Consider the following 22,239-nt stretch of genomic DNA (forward strand, 5'->3'; position numbering starts at 1 on the left):
TTCCAAACTTTACAGTCTTGTATTGATGGCAGTGTGACGTCAGATGGCACAACTACTCATTATACCCTCTGTTCCTTCCAGGAGACAGTGCCTACGCAGTGCGCACCTACATGATGACGCCCTACCTAAATCCTGCAACACCAGCAGAGCGGAGATCCAATTTAGCACACAGGGCAACCCGCAATGTTATGGAGCGCACCTTTGGTCTGCTGAAGAGTTGCTTCCGGTGCATCCACAAAAGTGGAGGGGCACTACAGTACAGCCCGGACACGACCTGTAGAATAGTGGCCACATGTGCGATCTTGCACAATATAGCTACCACCAGGGGCATACCTGTGGAAATATCGGAGCCAGACTCAGATGAGGATGATGATCCTATACCACCCCTACAGCCAGCAGACAGGACCACTGCAGCAGAGGGCAGGCAAAGGCGTGCAGACATCACGCACAACCATTTCAGATGTAAGTTATGACAACACAACCTCACTGACATGTATTCAGGTACTCACTTCAGGTAACATATGTATCACTAGGACAAAGCAATACACATGAGTCAGACATGAGCCATTAACAGTGTCACACTATTATCATCATAGTTTACTGTATTGCTACATGTGAAGGTAGTCCCCTGTAACCCTCAATGTCACTTCTTACGACCACACATTCCACTTGAGTGCGCAGTGGCCTCGCCGGCACCTCTTGTATCAGGCTCACAGGCAGTACTGTGCCTGGCACTGAGACGCCTAGGATCCATCACGGGGACTGCAAGACTGTTGAGGCTAGATGACTCCTCAGTATCCCCAACTCCCAGTTCGCTGGGTGTAGCACTGCGTGCTGTCAGCATAGCATCTAGACGTTGGTTATTTGCACCAATCCCTGGGCAACGTCCGACTGCTATGTGCTGCCTCCACCTGTGCGGCCACAGCACGCCATGATATCAGGGCAGTTGATGTAGCAAGACGACTTACAGATCTGTAAAAGCCATTGAGCATTCCCATGAATTGCCGTTCGCGCCTGCGGTGGCTAACACGCTCATGCCTGATCTCAGTACAGAGTTTCTTAATGGCATTTGTCAGTTCCTTGGTGTTATCCACAGCTTTTTGCTGTCCCTCTTGCAGTTTGCAGATGTTTGCATTCAGACACTTCAACTGCTTGTGCAGTCCCCCCATATTGGCATTGTGTGACTGCAACTGCCTGTGCATTGCCCTCATATTTTTGCATTGCAGGCACTGCACTTTGAGCATGGATGCTTCAAGGCCACCAAAGAATGATGGGCCCTCACCTTCATCTGTGTGCTGTGTGCCTGCATCGTGAGGCCTCCTGCAGGGAGTTGAGTGACGCTGGGGCAGGGACTGCTGCCTTCCTGTGGATCTAGCTTCTGGGGGTGGTGTGTGGCCTTCATCGGGCATTTCATCGGAGTCCTGGTTCAAATTGTGGAGAGGTAACACCCTTGCCCTACGTCTGATTGGTGCTATACACAATGACTCGCTGGTGTTTGAGTCGGACAGAGGCTGTGTTTCTGCATCCCCCACATTGGCACATTCTGCTGCTGCTGGGCCTGAGCCATCTGCAACGACAATGTGCAGCATGTCATTTATGTATGTATCACCAACTGTGGCACAATGGTAATAAATGTACACTTACATCGTATCACTATGAACTGTGTGTTTTGTTCTTCTGTGTGTCGGTATACTTAATTGCAATCTATGTGCTATTTTCAGCTCTGGGTTGTGGACTATCAATCCCATAAGGAATTGTTGTGCCGCATGTAAGATGTGGAATGGACTACTTATCACATTGCTTTGCACTACTTGCTATTTCCTAAGGGGCATTTGTACATGCACATATGTGGTTACATATCATTATTGAACATACCTTTACTGGTGCTGGGTGTGCCGGAAGTGTCAATGTCAGTGACCCCACTGACAGCTTCTGGAAGCAGTGTGGACTCCACCAGGTCTTCCATGGGGGTGGAGGGTGTCTGGGTGGATGGTCCGCCTCCTGTGCTCCTTGCCTCCTTTAGCCTGCTGGGCACCCTCTCCTTGGCACGGGAACGCAGGTTGTACCACCTCTTGCGTATCTCTTCCACTGAGCGCTGTGCAACCCCCACTGCGCAGATTTTGGTCTGGATGTCAGCCCGCTTTTCACTCTCTGGTACCTGGAGTGAGCTCTTCCCAAAGTGCCGTTCATGGCTCCTGACCACCTCCTAAGTGAGCACCTCCAATTCTTGCTCACTGAATTTCAGCTTCCTCTTCCTCTCTCCCTTCTCCTTCCCATTGCCAGCATTGGCCATGTTGGTGTTAGGTCCTGGCTTGCTCACACACTTGCTCCCTGGGGCTGGTCTGTGACTCTCTGACTGCTCCTGTGGGTGTGGTACCTGGAAACAGCATGGGCTGACTCACTTCCTGCTTGTGATGTCATCAGGCTGTGCCAGGTGACCGTTTTCGCAATTTGCAATTTTCAAATACCGAATCGCAATTTTGTTTAGGATTCGGTATTTGGATGTCGCAAATTGCATTAGCGATTTTTTTAAAATCGCTATTTCCGACTTGCAATTTTGTTACATCACATTTTGCGTGCCGGAAATAGCGATTTCTTAAAATTCGCCATTAGGGACTCGCAAAACAAATTCTTCATACATCTGGCCCATGGTTTAGTGAGGAGGACGAAGGCCTAGAACATGATTCTGAGCTGAGCCATGCAATTTAACAAATCTTAAGTGTTGTTGATGTTAAGGCCTGTAAGCCTACACTTGGGTGCCTATTTACCCCTAGATTGGTACCTCACTGGACCATATTGTGGTGCACAATTCTACTTTAGGGCATATTTTAGATTTAATGTGTAATATAGTGCAAGCATCACAGATCTTCAGTAAGCACCACAGACCTATATTATGAATGCCCATTCATATAATAAGTCCTACCCCAGCCCAGTGCCGATGGACCAGGCTATGTGTGTTGCGCACAATGCTAGTCTCACATATGCATCTTGGACATGTGCATGTATGTGTATGCTCATGCGTTCACGTGTACCCATCCCAGTGCCTCTTACCCTAGTTGCACAGCGGCAGCCTTATCTTAAAAGGCGGACATTGGCGGTCAGCACTATCAGTCCATTTACCGTGAATTTAAAGTGAGTGAGACTCAGATTGGTGGACAGTAGAAGTCCCAAACAAGGTAGTCAATTGTTAAAATCCAGGGTAAATAGGTGGGCAGATCCCATTTGCTATACCCATAATCGTACATGTGATGTAAATATGGTTGAGGCAAGTTTAACATTTTTGTAGTTTAAACTGTTAAATTAATTTAAATACTGTTGGAAATGGCCCTTTTTGCAGGGTTATCCCCAAACTTTTTGCATTCTTCCTCCTATTTTTTCAGGTCTGTTTTTGCTGGTTTATTGTGTCTGCGCACTTTACCACTGCTAATCAGTGCTAAAGTGCAACTGCTCCCTAAAGAACTTGTACTGTTGATTGATTTATCCATGATTGGCATATTTGATTTACTGGTAAGTCCCTAGTAAAGTGCACTAGAGGTGCCCAGGGCCTGTAAATCAAATGCTACTAGTGGGCCTGCAGAACTGGTTGTGCCACCCACATAAGTAGCTCTGTAATCATGTCTCAGACCTGCCACTGCAGTGTCTGTGTGTGCAGTTTTGACTGCAACTTCGACTTGGCAAGTGTACCCACTTGCCAGGCCTAAACCTTCCCTTTTCTTACATGTAAGGCACCCCTAAGGTAGGCCCTAGGTAGCCCCAAGGGCATGGTGCAGTGTATGGTTAAGGTAGGACATATAGTAATGTGTTTTATATGTCCTGACAGTGAAATATTGCTAAATTCGTTTTTCACTGTTGTAAGGCCTGTCCCTCTCATAGGTTAACATGGGGGCAACCTTTAAATCTGATTAAAGTGTATATTCCCTTTGGGAGCGGATGGACATGTGGAGTTTGGGGTCTCTGAGCTCACAATTTAAAAATACATCTTTTAGTAAAGTTGATTTTAAGATTGTGCGTTTGAAAATTCCACTTTTAGAAAGTGGGCATTTTCTTGCTTAATCCATTCTGTGACTCTGCCTGTTTGTGGATTCCCTGTCTGGGTCAGTTTGACAGTTGGACTGTTCACACCTCTCCTCTAGACAGTGACACAAAGGGGGCTGGGGTGTAGCCTGCATATCTTGATTAGCCATCTGTGCTGGAGGGGAGGGGAGGAGTGGTCATTCACACCTGAAAGGACTGTGCCTGCCCTCACACAATGCCGTCTCCGACCCCCTGGTGAGTGTCTGGGGCCTGACCTGGACAAGGAAGGATCTTGCAAACACTTGAGACTTTGCTTTGAAATTTGCAAACTTCAAAGGCAGAACTGGGTATAAGAAGCAGACCCAAAACCCCAGACTTTAAGAATCTTTCGGGAATCAAGAGGAGCCTCTGCCCAGGAGAAGAGCTGAAGGAGGAGTACTGTCCCTTTGCTGTGTTGCTTTGCTGGACTTGCCTGCAGTTGCTGCTTCTGCCTGAAAAGAGTGCAAAGGGTGAACTTTGCTGTGTGTCCTGCTTGAGAAAATTCTCCAAGGGCTTGGAGTAGAGCTTGCCTCCTGTTGGAAGTCTCAGGGACACCAAAGACTTCAGTTTCCTCGACCTGCAGCACTGGGAACTGTGTGTTTTGTGCTGTTCAAGAGGAAAAACCACAGCAACGCCACCAACTACGCCTCTGGCCTGCACTGTGACCTGCCAATGCCACAGGGAGTCGCATTGCCCCGCTTCGCACCACGGCCCTGGTCTCACCGAAGCCATCATAGGACGACTTCACTGAGCCGCTGCTCGCACCGCGACCTGTGGGCCCGCACTTCGGCATCGCCTGCTCACACCGCAGCCTGGGCATCCCCGATGACGCCTCTCCTGCAGACACTGGCGCCGCTGCCTGCACCATGGCCTGTGGACACTGCTCGTGAGGTACACGAAGCACCGTCCCGTCCCGCAGCCCCGGTCCACCGACGCCAGCACCATCGACTCCTGTGTCGTCACCAGGCATCCTGCCTGCACCGTGGCCTGTGGACACCGCTCGTGAGGGCCATGAAGCACCGTCCCGTCCTGCACCGCTGGCTTGGGCCTACCGACGACAGCGCTTCAGCAATGACGACGACGCTGCCTGCACCGTGACCTGTGGACACCACACGTCACACCGCCCCGCTTCACACTGCAGCCCTGGTCTCACCAACGCCGCTGGACGCCATCACCGAGCCGCTGCCTGCACCGTGACCTGTGGGCACTGCACGTCACATCGTCCCACTTCGCACCGCAGCCCCAACGCCATCCACGCCGGCGCACCTGACTTCATCAGCTTGGAGTTCGATCTGCAACACGTGTGAACTCAAGGGCCCGACGACTCCTCCACCGACTCCGGACCCAACACCGCAACGTCAGTGACGCCACCCTCCGGAGCTCACCGCGAGGATCACAACGCCCTGCAAATCCAAGGTACTGTTTGCGCGTCTTCCCGACACCGTAGCTGGCCCGCAACACCACGTCCGGCCTGAACTGTTGGTTATGTTGATCACGACGCCGTGATAGCCCCAGGTGGAGCTATCGACTTCAAGGAACTGTAGTTTTGAGTAAATCTTGCAGAATTCATATTTTTCTTACTGTATGTTGGATTTTTGTCGTACTTGGTCTTGTTTTATACAGATAAATATTGGCTATTTTTCTAAAACTGGTGTGGTGTCCTTTTGTAGTGTTTTCACTTATTACTGTGTGTTATGTGTAAATGCCTTACACATTGCTTCTGAGATAAGCCTGACTGCTCATGCCAAGCTACCAAGGGGGTGAGCATGGGCTATCTGAGCGGGTATCTCCCTTATCCTGACTAGAGTGAGGGTCCCTACTTGGACAGGGTGCAAACCGACTGCCAACTAGTGACCCCATTTCTAACAAATACCTTTGTTGTTTTTTTATGTATCCATAATCCTGATTAGTCCATTTTACTTGTAATACGTAATTTCTGTGAAAGAGGCACAATTTAGTTTTACCCAAAAGATTTTTTTTCATCTCATAGTCTAATTTTTCTCTTCAGCTTTACAGCAACTAAACTGTGAAATGTGTACATTTTGCTAGGACTAATCACACATTTTCTCTCACTTTCTTGAATTGCAGTTTTTTCAGAAAACAAAGCACGTAGCCGTAGGTTTTCTCTCTGTCACACAAGACACTTTCCAGGTACTTTCTAACTGAAGATGGCCTCATAGCATAAATTGCATGGCCGCATATTCTAGCCATTCCTGACTCCCTAAACACAAGATGACACCTTCCACCATACAGACATGCAACCCAGAACCGCTCACATAGCCATCCTCATTCTAATAAAATCGAGAAACTCACATAATGTAAACATGTGCAGCTTTACTTCTCTCATGCACTCTCTCTCACACTCCCCACCTCTCACCGACGCTACTGTGATTATTCTCACCTATTAATGCAATAACCAAATTAAAATTAAGCAGGGTCAGTTTGCAGGAAAGTGGTAACCCAGTGCTCAAATAGTCAGCCAAGACCATTAAAGAAAAATGTTCACAATAATGTTGCTCCACTTCTCAATTTTTCAGATGTATTCAGATATCAAAATAATGTTACAGAAAACAAACATTAATCATAATCAGGGAATTAGCATAAATCAAATCATAATAATAATCCAAGATACAAAAGGACCATTGGCCATATGTACTAACACTTTTTCCCATAGACACAGAATGGGTAAAAACCCTTTGCTACATCTGGCCCCATATGTGACCTACATAGCAAGCATTTGCAGTTCAATGGGTCTTGCATTTGCTCCAGTTAGAGTTATTAGCGTTGTAAACTCCTAACCGGACTTTTCTTGCCACACAAATTGAAAATGAAAAGTAATACAGTCTCACATAAGCACCCCAGCATCAACATGAAGCAGCAAGCAAAAGGAAAAAGAAATTCGCTTGCAGTCTAACCTATCGGCAAACGTGCAATCAGCCATGTAACAGGGGCAATGTCCAAGGCAGTAACCAAACCGCCCCAAGGAGGGACAAACGTAAAGCAGTTACCAATAAAAATAAAGCATTTTTGGAAGGCAAGCCCATGGACGAGTGATAGCAATGGACGTGCGGTGGGCGTGGTTAAAAGCCCAGATACATATCAACGCGTCGGAAAAGCAGCGCTTGTGCGCTGCTGTGCTCGGCCTAAAAATAAACAGCAGTTCTCTCAGTTCTGACTAGAACTAGCAGATTAGAGCAATAATATGAGCAATACCTCTATAAGATAAAAACAGCGCTTCTGAAATGTCCAATGCTGCCATGCTAAATGTAAAAATGCCTAAATGTCTAAGGCAAAATGTCTAAAGCAAAAGGCAAAAATCAATATCGACATAAGGTTTGCAAATCATTGATAATGTTTTAGACAAAGCCAGCACACAGATTTATAGCATGATATTACATAGAGAGGTGGCATGAAAATGTTACTTGCACAGCAAGCAAAACAAACTGTCAGTGTCCTACTTGCGAATTACTTTCATTGGACAGAAATATGAGAAATGCAATAAAATGCTATCGACTGCTCTTCACATGCATAACAGCGAACTAGCAACGGAGGGTTAGCACATTAGCCGTTAAACTATTTCAACTACATCTCCACGGTTAAGAAAGCTAAAAATTATACTTTTGCACATACAGACACCAAGGCATTTAAACCTGCACTTTCAGAAGGGCGGCCTAATATGGCCTGGATGTTAACTGAACCACATCTATATTATCTACATCAATATATCAATCTATATTAAGGCATTAGGTTTCTAATCTAAAATGGTTAATTGTGTGTTTTTAGAGTGGATTTAGGCATATTGAACAACGAGCTGTGATGCACTAACAGTTATAGAATTATTACATAGGGAGATGAGCCCTAGATTTGGAATGACAACAATAATGGAATCATTCAAGTTTTATGTGCAGCACTGAGTATTGATAAAAGGCAAATAAAAATAAGGTAGACTACAGCACCCATAACGAGAGTGAAGAAAACACATTTCATTACGGCCACGTTTCGACATTCTCCCTCTGTCAGCCACCATGACACCAGCTTCGAGATGTCAGACCCATGCCATAAATTGCACGGATGTATATTCCAACCATTCCTGACTCCTTGCACACGAGTTGACACCACTCACCATACCCACATGCAACCCAGACTAACTCACACTGGAAACCTCACTCTAATAAAAACAGGAAATTCACATAACCTAACAAGTGTGCAGGTCTACTTCTCTCCTGCAACCCCACACACCTCCACCTCTCACACACAAACACTAGTTTGACCTTTCTCACCCACTTCTTTTGCTCCAATAAAACTGCTCGCCTTGCCCAGATAGTCATAACCTAATACTCTGCCATCAGACAAGGTCTTTCCATGGCTGGGTCCTTCAGTCATTTCTGACTTTCCCTAAACATGTGATACCACATATGCTCCCGTTCAAACAGCCGTAAGAATGTTCCTGAGCACCAGAAACCACTCCAGTTTAAACAAGAGCTGGACACAACCCTTTAAAAAACACTTCATCACGACGAAGTAACACTGCACATCCACTCTCAGAGCCCGGCTTCCCGCTGATCAGTTATTGGATAAATCTTTGCCTTTGATCCTGTAAGGCCCTCTGCTCTCTCTTGACTAGGTTTGCGCTATGCAAATAACACACATATGTATACAGTTACAAACCTTTAATGCATACTTGTGCTGCAACCAGATGGAAGCAGAGAACCTCAAACTCAAATCATATTGTCCTGCGAGGGCAGTGCAAAACATTGAACATCATAACACTAAGGCAGTGAAAAGAGGCCTTTTCTTGCCAGGTTGACATTTAGAAAATATAAACTGTAAGAGTATCCGTTCCAATGGCTCACGTCATCCTGGGAACGTGCCAAAGCATGGGTGCCACATTAAAGTGAGAACTGGATGAAGATGGAGAGTGGCAGAGTCACTCCCCTTGGGGGTACAGTAGTGTTCAGGCCACATAGTGCAGGGCCCAACCCCTCCGCCCTTATGGTGTTACATAAGACGTCCTTGTCTCTTTACACACTGCTGGCGCATTACAGTGATGCAATATCCAGCACAAGTAATCAGACACAGCACCACGACGATGGAAAACGATTTTAGTGCCAACAATTCTGCATCCAATTAGACTGGAAATTATACTTTTTTTAGATTGGAAAATATATTTTTATTCATTCTGGCTTTCTTACATCCACTGTCTGGGTACCTTTTCATGAGGTCTCGTCTATTCCTTCGCTTGTGCGAGGGAAGGCGTCTCTTTAAGTTCATCTGAGCTAGCACCTCTGGCATTCTATTTTAAATTAAGGTAGTCCGAAAAAGAAATCAGAAAACAATGCATGCCGTATAACAATTGGTCCTTAGACGGTAACATAGAAACTAGCAACTGGTGCAGTGCTAGTCTTGAGCCGGTGGGGGGCACCGACACCTATTTTAGGAGACTGCCACTTATTTTCCTCAACCAGATATTTCCCGAGATGAACAGAGGGAAAAACAGACAAAACGGAAAGACAGAGAAAGACAGAAAATCCGTCACCAGAGGAGCAAGCACAAACCTGTAAGTATGAGATAACAGGTCAGGGTGTGCCTGCCAATGAAACAGAGAGGTCGGAGGTGGATTTAGGACTGCGCACCCTTGGTATCTGGCAAGATGACATTTATAGCGCCGGTCACGGTGTCTGAGCAGCGCTTTGGGCACTGGCACTTAGGCGGTCATTACCGCCGCCCGCCAGGCGGGAACCGCCAATCGGCTGCCATGCGGCCAAAAGACTGCTGCCGGCATTCCAACATTCCCGCTGGGCCGGCGGGCGCTAAGCAAGTTAGCGCCCGCCGGCCCAGCGGGAATGAGGGCCGCAACACAGGAGCCGGCTCCGAATGGAGCCGGCGGTGTTGCGGCGGTTCGACGGGCGCAGTGGCACCCATCGCGCTTTTCACTGTCTGCTAAGCAGACAGTGAAAAGCTTCATGGGGCCCTGTTAGGGGGCCCCTGCACTGCCCATGCCAGTGGCCAGTGGCATGGGCAGTGCATGGGCAGTGCAGGGGCCCCCAGGGGCCCCAGGACACCCCTTAACGCCAGCCTCTTCCTGGCAGTGAAAACCGCCAGAAACAGGCTGGCGGTACGGGGTCAGAATCCCCAGGGCAGCGCTGCTTGCAGCGCTGCCCTGGCGGATTCTCCCAGCCGGGGCAAAAACGGCGGATGACCGCCAGCCCCGGCAATCCGACCGCGGCTTTACCGCCGTGGTCGGAATGGGGATTGAAGCACCGCCTGCCTGTTGGCGGTGCTTCCGTCATTCGCCCCGCCAGGGTCAGAATGACCCCCTTAATATTTTACAAATAACCAACTGAACTGGTGGTTGTGATGTGTGCAAGCCAGAGACGCTCTTAAGAAATGTTGTGCTCTTTTTCTTTTTTCACTCAAAATCACTTTATTGAAACTCTCAAGACAGAAAAAACAAAACACGACATAGCCGCCAAGTACAACCAAAAGCGACAGGAGATCAAGCAGCACGTGGTACAGGGTCTAAGCGCTCAGGGTAGAGCCAGTCCAGATGATACAGAAACATTAGCCAAGAATCCTAACTTCAGATCATCACCTAGAGTGCAGTGTGTCGCAGTACATAAGAAAGAAAACATAAAATACGTAAGGTAGTAAGAACATTAAATGCAAGTCAGATTCATCAGTGTTAGAGGTAGGTTCAGGGTTATGATGTAACGTAAAGGGCATGCCCCCACTACGCAGCAGTAGGCCAGGCAGTGAGATAGATTTCCAGTGTGAGCATTAGTCAAAGAGCCGGAGCGCTCTCAACTTTGGTGGAGTGAAGCAGGTCAATTAATCTATGAGGAAGATATTGGATCAGTGGGCGACAAATAGTTGGGACCATGGAGTCTGTTTTAGTTAAGCTATGGGAGAGCTGTTCAATCGTCATTAGGTGCCACAGGCGAAAGAACCATTGGGCCACCGAGGTGAGGCATGTCAGTTCCACAAGTTGCTGTGCCACTACAAGCATGTAGCTAACAAGCTGTGAGGATGGAGGTAGGAAGTGGATCCCATATTGTGGCTTCGATATGGCCCAGGACTTCCTTCCAGTAGGTGGTGATGAGGCTGCAGAACCACCATATATGGAAAAAATCACCAGCTGTTGGCAGGCATCTTCAACACAGGGGGAGGTGTTGGGGTAAATAGTGGAAAGACAAGCCGGTATGTAGTACCACTGAAACAGAAGTTTGAACGCCGTTACCCTAAGGGAGATGCTACAGTAAGTTTTGGGTATGTCCGCCACAGAGTCTCCGACTGTTTTGATGAAACGTTCTCTTGAGTTTTGGTGTGCCATGTAGACTGGAGGCGTGGGTGCAAGGGAAGGTGGAGTGCTGGAGCATATGGTATGTGCTGGAGGTGAGTCCTCGTGAGCCTTCATACGATTGTAGCAGCTTCTCAAAGGGAGTATAGGGTCAGTGGCCCCAGGGTAGACAGAAGGGTGTGGTACCCAATGTCACAGTTAACAACATTGGAGCCTCACCGCCCCTGGGAGATGATATTCAGTCTTGTATTGATCAAAGGATTTCACCAAGACCCCATGAAAGGGATCTCTGCCAGTTCTATAGTCTCCTCCTCACCAGCCGTGGAAGGAAGGGGGTGACAGTGCAGGAAGAAAGTCAGGGTTATAGCGATAGGCATCTTGGGAGAGGGGAAGGTAGTAAGTCCCGTTTTAAGTGCCAATCTATCCCATATGTCAAGCACCTTTTTGGTGGTAGTAGCAAGTTTTGCACTACACGTATGGACATGCTTGGGGAGCCATGCCAGATCCCAGAGGGGACGGCAGGCTACCTCCATGTCCATATGGAACCAGTGCTTCTAGCTTTCGCGTACCACCCACTCAGAGATGTAGCATAAATCAGCAGCCCAGTAGTATTAGAGGAGGTTGGGGCATGCCAGACCACCCCTGTCTAGGAGTTGCATCATTAGGGCATTAGAAATCCTAGGGTGTTTCCCATTCCTGATGAAGGAACAGATGTCACGCTGCAAGTGCAGGATATCTTCTTGCAGAATCGGTGTGGGTAAGATTTGGAAGAGGTACAGGGCCCGCCGCAGTATGTTCATTTTGATGACGTTCACCTGGCCCAGTCAGGAGATATGCAAAGATTTCAACCGCTGAAGATCTGCCAGGATAGATCGGCAGAGATGAGGCCAGTCAGCACACATTCAGGACATAATCGTGGGGGTAAGGTTAAGTCCCAGGTATCTAATTGTATCCGGTGACCATTGGAATGGTGCCAGGCATTGCACAGCAGTCAGGTCTTGCTTGGGGATAGTCAGGTTGAGGGCACTTGACTTAGGCCTAATGATCTTAAATCCTGATACATCCTCAAAAGCATCCAGACGCAACTACGGCTGGGAGGGAGATATTGGGCTGCGAAAGCAAGAGGTCATCAGCAAACATGTTGATCTTGTGGATCCTACCCCCCAAAGGGAATGTGCCGTGTGGCAGATAGTGATGGCCTAGGGCTCCACCCCAGGGCAAATAACCTGGGCGACAACAGGCACCGTAGCCGCGTATCCCTAACAATGGCTACAGGAGCTGTATGTTGCCCATTGACATTAAAGGCTGCTGTTGCGGCCCACATGTGAGGCCATGATTTTGGCGATCATGTCTGGTCCCAATCCTAACTTACCCGTTGTGCTCATTTTCGAGATGTTGTTAAGCTGGAACTGTTTGTCTCCTCTCATAGCCCCACACACCTCCCCCCTCCCGCACCAAGCAGAGAAAAGTGAAAACACTATAGCCCACATCTACCAAGACTTTGGGGGTCATTCCCAGGAATCACCGCCAACAGGCTGGCAGTGCTTCAGGGGCAATTCTGACCGCGGCGGTAAAGCCACGGTCAGAAAAGGGGAACGGCGGTTTCCCGCCGGTTTTCCCCTGCCCGAGAGAATCCTCCACGGCGGCGCTGCAAGAAGTGCCGCCATGGGGATTCCGACCCCCTTCCCGCCAGCCTGTTCCTGGCGGTTTACACCGCCAGGAAGAGGCTGGCGGGAACGGGTGTCGTGGGGCCCCTGGGGGCCCCTGCAGTGCCCATGCCAATGGCATGGGCACTGCAGGGGCCCCCTAACAGGGCCCCATTCAGATTTTCAGTGTCTGAAAATCGCGACGGGTGCCACTGCACCCGTCGCACACCAGCAACTCCGCCGGCTCCATTCGGAGCCGGCTTCATCGTTGCTGGGGCTTTCCCGCTGGGCGGGCGGGCGGCCTTTTGGCGGTCGCCCGCCCACCCAGCGGGAAAGTCAGAATGACCGCCGCGGTCATTTGACCGCAGTGCGGTCTTCTGGCGGTCTCCGCCCAGCGGGCGGCGCCCGCCGCCCGCCGGGGTCGGAATGACCCCCTTTGTGCCAGCGCAAAGCAACAGAAGGTCTTGCACGCTATTTACCATCCATTGCAAAAGATGTCTTGTGCCTTTGCTGCAAAGGAAATACCCATGGGTTTTAACACAAACCTGATCTACAAATGTATCAAGACTGGGCCTTACGTCAAAAACTAACGCTTGTGGGAGGCAGACGTAAACAAGGGCAAATGTGTTAATTTTGCCAAAAAACAATGCATTGCACGTGTGCTGGTAGCCCACAACATACACAATGTGTGGGATCTTGCCGAAATGTTGCCGAGGAATTGTTGTTTGTTCTGAAAGGCAATGCTTCCAGCACAGGCCCCATGCAGAAACACAAACACTCCTCTGCAGCTTATTGACAGGCTCTGCGTCGCACAAGGCAGCCAGGGGGGGTGACAGCAGCAGGCTACATTTAGCAAACACGACTCCGCGCTGTATTTCGTTCCTTGCACAACGCAGCACCACAAATTCAATATTCAATTGCTGCGTTGCATGACAGTAAATCTTGGCACACGTATACCGCCCTCTTAAAGCTGAGGCTGTAAATCATATCAATCACAATTAAGCCAGAAATCACGCAGGTTCTAATAAAAGTCCTGATACACAAAATGTTTTCCTTTATTTAAACATGGGAAAAGTTATGTTTATCTGTCTGTTTCACAGATATCTAATCGCATGAAATGAATGTATTTTAGAAAGATGTGCATACGGTGTGTACTTTTGCACTGTGCTTATCATGTTCTCAACATGCACTTACGTGTACATTTTGGCCTACTTTACACGTGTCGGTGTGGTAGAGAAGTGGTCAGGGAAATGTGACGCAAGCGTGCTGAGCATTGCCTCAGGTATGACAAGGTAAGTATTAATAAACATTTGTAAGTAGGTTTGCCACACTTTTTATTACATGTAAGTGACACCTGAACGATCAAAGTGTACGATGGGACGGTGCACCAAGTACCCTAGTTTTCCCGTGGAGAAGGATCGGCACGCCAACATATTTTGGGGGAACTATTTTGAACAGAAAAAAGACAAAAGATGAAGCTTAAAAATGATCAGGTTACCTGTCCGTACTCATCCGTGCGTTCCCCATTTTGTGAAATACGTACACGTACTTTCAGTGAGTTTTATTCAGGAACACCACAAACGCATCCGTTTCTTCTTGACAGTGTAAATTACATGCTTCGGTAAGAAAGTTCCGCTAGTAAAGTATACAGGTGTAACCTGCACCCTTGCAAGCCACGCACTTCCTATGAGCTGACACAAACGTTGCTAAATCTGCCCCTTGACAGCTGGTTGCAAGGAAGCGATGACTGAGTTTATTGTAAAGGGAGCTATTAATGTGCTCACAATGCTCCCTCCTGTACAAAATAACGTTATGGTCCATTCCTTTGCGGTAACGTTACCATAGGCACCTTAAAGAGGTGCGCGAGCATTATCCAATGTCACCTTCAAGACTAGAAGTGGTTGAATGATCCGGGTGGTGGTTACTTACAAACCACCGTGTCACAACCGGGAGACTGTGGTTTCAGACAAACCTCCTCTCAGCTCAGATCTGCCCTCAGTGATTCACTTCACTTGTGCCGGCCACTGGCGTAACAAAGCACCCCCGCAGCCTCGCCATCCCCCAGCCGCCCCTGCGAGGAGACCCCCGAGCTCCAGGGGGCTACCTAAGCGCAGCACCTGGCCTGTGTGAGTCCGGAGGAGAGCCCCCTCCATGTTCTTTGCAAGCGGGCCCCCTCCAGTTTAGTTGCGCACTGGTGCCGGCCTGCCTCGGCTCTGTGACACACACACACAATCACCTCACATCTCTGGGCCCGATTCAGACACAGCGGCCGCAGCTCGTCCAGTCCAAGTATAATAATGCGTCCAGTGTTGTGTGCAGAATGGAGCATTCATGCCGTGTGCCCCACACAGGGCGTCATCTCACAGATGGCTCAGCGCGGAGCGGAACATGTGATGTGCCCAAGTCACTGGTAGTGTCAAAGCTGCAGCATTGACAGGGGTCGATGACAAGAGAGAGGCAAATATCCTCTGATATCAGTCGGGTCCATGACATCTCGGCTCCCTCTCCGTAGCTTCGCAGGAGAGGAGAACCGAATGGCAGAGGTCGCGAAAAACGAATTTTCATGTATAATTGTGCGAGATTGTCATCTATTTTCATGCTTATTAGTGGGCAACTAAAAAAACAACTACCCCGTTTTAAATTATCGGCCAACACAACACATAGCCCGTGTTTCACTTTTTCTACGCCTACACCGACTGGCAGCATTTTCTCGTGAGTATCAAAATTCCCTGCAAGTGCTACCAGGAGCTGAAACTGGCCGTGTGGTTTTCTTGGCAGTTACTTTAACACCATTTTCATTGAAGTTTTAAAACAGGGTGAGTGTTGGCGACATTTTTTCATGCAACAACATAAAAGGGAAGCGACTGCTGGACTTTAATGTGGCAAGCACATTGTAGACAACTTCCTGAACAGCAACCAGCACCAGTATGGGAAGTTTGCAAGAGAAAATCATGGCAAATTCACCCAAACCGAATGCATGTATTCAGCGCTGGATAAGTCAGGTCTTGTGTTCGCCTTTGTACCAGGCGTCCACTTGGATGATTTCTCCATGTGTGGTGATAGGGTCCTGGCCCATCTCTGGTCCAAGCCAAAGTTGGAGCTATTGGCTGAATTGCTGAAGAGAAGCAGTTTCTGTTATGAGACCAGATCCACTGGGTGTGGGGGAACTCACTGGTACTATAGGTGTCCTTTCGGTTCAAGAGCAGCAGGGTCTCTGTACACTCTGTTACTTCGGCATTGTCTCTTTCCATTAGATGCTTATACTCGACCAGTGTATCACAGGCGCACCTGCTCTGCTTCCATAGTGGCAAATCATATTTACTGATATCTAAAGAGGTCACGTGGATTCATAGATGACTGCATGTGCTGTAGATCAGTGGTCCCAACCTGTGGTCCGGGGACCCACGGGGATTCGTGAAGCCTTCTCGAGGGGTCCGCGACTGCTTAGAAAATTAAATAATATTAACAGACTAGGGCCCATATTTATACTTTTATAGCGCCGCATTTGCGGCATTTTTTGACGCAAAAGTGGCGCATACTTGCAAAATACAATTGTATTTTGTAAGTTTGTGCCGTTTTTGCGTCAAAAAGCGGCGCAAATGCAGCGCTAAAAAAGTATAAATATGGGTCTAGGTCCCCAGCTTTCAGTAATGACTTACTGGGGGGGTCCTGGATTCCAATAATGATTCAGTGGGGGTCCCCGGGTTCTGGTAATGATAAAGTGGGGGTCCACAGAAGTCAAAAGGTTGGGAACTAGTGCTGTAGATGAATGACAAATTTCTATTTTCTTGATTGTGTGGGTGTCAGTATGTTTGTGTGTCTGTGTGAGTGCGGCATTTGGTGCAGTGGAGTCATTTCAAGAATATTCTAGAGCCCTTCATATAACTGTCAGCCATGGTGACATTGTATGGCCCTTTGGCCAAGGAAGGGGTTTTGGGCTTGAACTGGAAGAAGGCTGTAATGGAACTTCCTTCAAAAAACAGCAGATGTCCGTTATCTTGAGTGCAGTGGAACATGGTATTCTCAATGGCGTTGCTGTTCTCAGCTCCACCATGAACAAAACTGAAAGTGACATGGTTAGAAATGGCATCAGAGTGACCTCTCAGTTTAGATTCTACTGCTATTATGCTCAGGTCCTTCCAGTTCGGGATGACCACGTACACCATGGCAGCCTTGAACAAAAAAAACTCGGAACAGCCCTTACATTAAGGAAGATAACAAGTGGCATGTTAGAGACATTTGTAAGGTGGACGCTGAAAAGGTAGTCCCAGTTTGGGTGTACATCCAGTATTATGAACATTTTACCCATGAAGTGGACCCACCAATCACGTGAAAGACAAGATGAGGGAGGGATGGAAAAAGTCAGAGACACTGAGAAAGAAAGAGAAAAAGAAAGGGAAAGGGAGAGAAAGTAAGAGAAAGGGAGAAAGGGAGAGAAAAGATGCATAATGAGATTGTAAAACATGTAGCATTGTAGCACTAAGGTTAAACCCCAAACCCTTAGAAAGTAGGGAATGCATCCTTTAAGGTAAGTAACCAACACAACCTTACGGCCTTTCCCAATACGTTGCTCATGACATCACATGTAGATGGTAGAACAACGCTTTAAAATGTGGGAAACGTGACATTACAACTTACACCAGAGTCAATGTGCCATAGAGTTGTGACGTGTTAGTGTTTGCTACGCCTGAGAAGAGTGGAAGTCCCAGAAAGGCTTGTGGTCTCGCAGAAAAGCTGAAGACCTCTCAGAGATCCGGACTTTTTCAAAACCTGCAGTATTACCAGAGTGTCTGCTGCTCCGCCAGAGAGTAATAAGTTAGTGCCTAACAGTACATTTTTGTGTTTTTATTAATGTAATAATAACATTAATATAAAAAATGCATAGATTTGTAAATCACAACAATTCATACCTTAGTAGTAGCGTAGATTGCTAAATGCACAATTTTGTGTGTAATAAGGAATTACGCCTTATCTACTGAGGTGTCTAGAAATGTGAGCTTCAAGCAGATGGTGAAATCCCTGGGTAGTTTGTAAGCGTTAGTTTGGCTGGGCAGTTCTGGGCATGCTTTGCTGTATGAGGCAGTGTTATGTTTGGCAGAAATTATATGTGCAATGAAGATACTTCCATGGCCAATTATTTGGAATAGTGGCTGTGTATCTTGGCATGCTCAATGAGCGTCATTGTCTTGGACGGAGCACTTACAAGGACTTGCAATCACACACATGACTCTGTGGACTCAGGAATAGATGAGTCAAAAATAGTAAGGTTTATAAACACAATCTCATGTACACCTAAGCAGTGCTAAAAATAATAATGGGGACATTGAAGGTCCACCTGCCTGCTCATGAATTAACGGCATGCTTGAATGAGTAGTGAATAATTACAAGCTAGATATGTTTACATAAGTGCTTCCCAGACTTTTTTGGACCACAGCCCAGCATCTAAAACAACAAACGTTCATGACCCATCGAGCTTTAATGGGCATGAGGGGGGAGGTTTTTTTATGTTACTAAAGCATTGTGTGGTAGAGCATTGTCATTTACAGACAGCACATTTTCCATTGAAATGGCCATTAAAGTTACAAAGACATACATGTTTCCTGATGAAACTATACTGCACTCAAATGATGATGTGGAGAAATCATGTTTGAGTGAATATCTATCATGTGTGCGTCACCAAGTAGTGTTTTGACTAGTTTTGATCCAATTAAAATCTTTATTTCCGTCGAACTTCAAAATCACAAATAAAGTGTGCTTCATTTTTGCCTTCCTAACTGATGAACGTGCACAGTTCATTTACAAGTATTTACATTTGTTGTGTGTTACAAAAAATGACATCCTGCAGCCTTTCCTTTCACTGACCCTGTACCCAAGCAAGATTGTAAAGTAAAGCACTCTACTTTTCTTTCTCTGACTGAAAAGTGAGAAGAGTTCATAAACACTAATCCCCATGTTAAAAAGGCAACATTTTCTTATAAGGCATAGGTTGGCATTTGACCTCTGACTCTTTGAATCGGAACAAATGTGACAAGATAAATAAATAACTTTTGTGACCCACCAAAAATCATCTCACGACCCACTAGTAGGTCGTGACCCACAGTTTTGTTATCACTGGTTCACATGATTCTAATGGGAATCTAGGCAATGGTTATGGTTGTTTGTTAGTATACAAGTGTAGTTAGGTTTGTCAGAGTGAAAGCATGAATGTGGTTCATGGGGCATTTAGTTTACCAATTACTGTGCTGCGAAAGCCAAAAACCTCTGCAGACACCACACAAACCTCTTGCAAAACCTAACTACAAGAAGAGCTCACCTCAAACATGTACTGTATGAGAGCAGAATCTGGAAATTACAGGGTTAGGGGTGATGTCTCGTTTGTATCTTCCTGGTACCAACTAACATACTATCTTGACACTACCTTTGACAAGGACAGAGGCTGTCCCATTTCTCCTGACCTGGCAAATATGAATTTCGTGTTGGGTAGGATGACAATGCCCTTCCTCCTAAACTTCCTGCTATCTCCTTTACATTTTCCAAAATTCTGTTTCTCACTTTAAACAGGAACTCTGGAAACTGCCACCGCACTACAGAGTTGCACAAAGTGATACCACAAAGAGTTTAGGGATAAAATCCACTCAATGAATTTGAGTGGACACACCAAATTGTAAATATAGTGTTTGCTTAAATCAATGCACTCTTACCCAAACTATCTGCAAATCCTACTTTTTGTTTGAAACATTTCATTTCATGAAAGTCTTAGACACACCAGCCTCCTTGTCAAATATTGAAATGTGTGATAACTAGTGATATAAAGCATTATTTCACTACCTTCCCACAAAAACATATAAATATTGATATGTGATTCTGGGTAGCTCTTGAATTCTCTGTTTTACATTACACCTATTAATCCGACTGATCTTTTGGAAACTATGTTGAAGTGAACGAGTTTCCTAGTTACAAGTTTAAAAACCAAACGTAGAGTTTTCTTCATAAACCCTCTGGACAATGTACTATTTTCTAATGATCTTTCTTTGAAACGTATGTATAAGGTATTTTTGCAGATGCAAATGCTCCAATTTTGAATTTGTGAACGCCAAAAAAGTTTTTTGTGATTTACTAAATCCATTTCGGGATACAGTGACTTTTCCCTGACTCCTAAAAAGGGTTTAGAAATGGATAAGGAATCACTATTTAAAATTGGGTTATTGAAAGCATCCCTTCCAGATAGTGATTCCTAACCATAGGTATCAATGTTTTAGGGTCAAAATAGAAGCCGTTAACCATTAAAATGTTACCACCCCCCAAGTTGGAGTGGTAACCCATTTGCAAAAGGAAAGGGTTTGGTGAATGATAAAAAAGAGTTTACTGTGGGACCCAAGCCAACTCTCAAACAAACATTTTAAAACTTTTCTATTTTTCTTTTTAAATACAGGCCTGTTTACTTTCAGGAAGACAGGTTGCATTAAAAAAATTACCTCATTGAAAATCAGTCACATACATGGTGGCTTGCTGACCCCAGAAGACCATCAACATTGTGGGGTCTCAGGAAGACAGGTTGCATTAAATAAATTACATAACTGAAAGACAGTTACAGGCATGATGGCTTGCTGACCTCAGCAGGCCCTCATCCTTGTGGTGGTCTCCAATCAGAGTGAATAGCAATTTGGGACAACCTCATGAATAGTCGGCCTCATGTAAAAAGCCTTTTTGCAATCGAAAACATGCAATTCGTAAAATTGCAGTGTTTGCAGCCACAGAGGGATTTTCTTTACGATAAAAAGCCCTTTTATGTGTCTGAAAATTCTTTCCAACTTGTGAAAGGGCTTTGTGCTCCTATCCAAATCGCAAATAGAAGGTGCATGAAAGGGGCGTTATCCTCCTATTTAAGAGTCAGATAGGAATATATACATGATTTGTGACCTCAACTGAAGTTACAAACTATTGACCAGTTATTGACATCTCAGAGGGGGTGGCATCTGTTTTGCAAAGGTAAAGCAGCCCCTTTAGGATCCTTTCCCTTTTGTAAAGCTTGAAAAATGTTTCACGGATTGTTAGCAGTGGTCAGCAAAACATTTTTCTAAAAAATAATATTACTCTATTAAATGCAGTCCAGTCTCCCTAAGGAAAACAGACTGCAATTAAAAAAAGTTTTCTTTGCTTAAACATAATCACACACATGGTGATATGTTGACCATTGCGGGTCACCACCCCTATGATTGTGGCCAATCGTATGGCATCTCAATTTGCGACTTTCTGAATGAATATTCACCAGGCTGGTCACTGTGCAATTCCCTGCTATTTGTTATATTGTTCACAAAACTATTTGTACATAGGCCAGTTCACAAAACGCTATTCCATTCTCCGAAAGTCAGTGCACATTTTGTATAGGAGGCTAGACTTATTTGTACATTGGTCAGTGTGGAAAATTATTTACTGGTCACAAAAATACCGGTTGCAAATTATGGCAAGTGTTTCAGACGTAGTAAATAATACATCTGTCCCTAAGTCCACAGCCTAAAGGGTTTTGTTTGTGAATAGATATTTTGTATTGTTAGCAAGAAGCCTTTGCTTTTCATGCTGAGAACAGACTGTCTCTTTATCATGGGGTGTGTTACTTAGAATTATGCCATGTTGCAATACTTGAATTATCTTGTACTCCAGGGTCAATCTGTGGTCAGATGTGCACACTACTAGAAAGATCACCCCCACCCCCTCTTGGAAAGAAATTCCTCCGCCTAACATATGACCTTCCAGAGCCATTTGTCCTAATGCTGCATATGATACTTCATTTCTGTCTGGTTACTCTCTTCAACAGATAATTCATGATAATAACCCACTGACTGCTTTAATGGCAGAAAGGATATAGTGAAATTTGGTTATCAGTCTTCTTCATGTAGTTATTTTTATGTTAGCAGATGAATTCTTTTTTCAGGACTGTGTACTAATACGAGTGTTGAAGACACTTGTCGAAAGAAATATATACACGAAAACATAGATGTAATTGTAAGCATTTTTCTATAGCTAAGTAGACTTAGATGGAATAATAAAAGACAGCCTTTACATTTAACAAATCCTTGACCTAAGGTGTCTAAACTAATTGAAGTGTAGTTATTTGGAAGCTAGAAAGTGACAACGATGTATGGTGGCATTAAATGTGTTTTATTGTTATTTTATTGGTACTGCGTGGAATCCCATCAAATTACATTTGGTAAAAAAACACGGATTTCACGTTAAACGATTCCA

The 22,239-nt window shown here is 46.0% G+C and overlaps 1 protein-coding gene across 6 annotated transcripts in view; it reads left to right on the plus strand.

The window, feature by feature from the left end:
• Positions 1 to 22,239, plus strand: part of MATN2 (matrilin 2) — a 508,152-nt gene that overhangs the window by 130,346 nt on the left and 355,567 nt on the right. The window lies entirely within an intron of this gene.

The sequence above is a fragment of the Pleurodeles waltl genome, chromosome 2_2 (genome assembly GCF_031143425.1).
Source record: "Pleurodeles waltl isolate 20211129_DDA chromosome 2_2, aPleWal1.hap1.20221129, whole genome shotgun sequence".
Lineage (NCBI taxonomy): Eukaryota > Metazoa > Chordata > Amphibia > Caudata > Salamandridae > Pleurodeles > Pleurodeles waltl.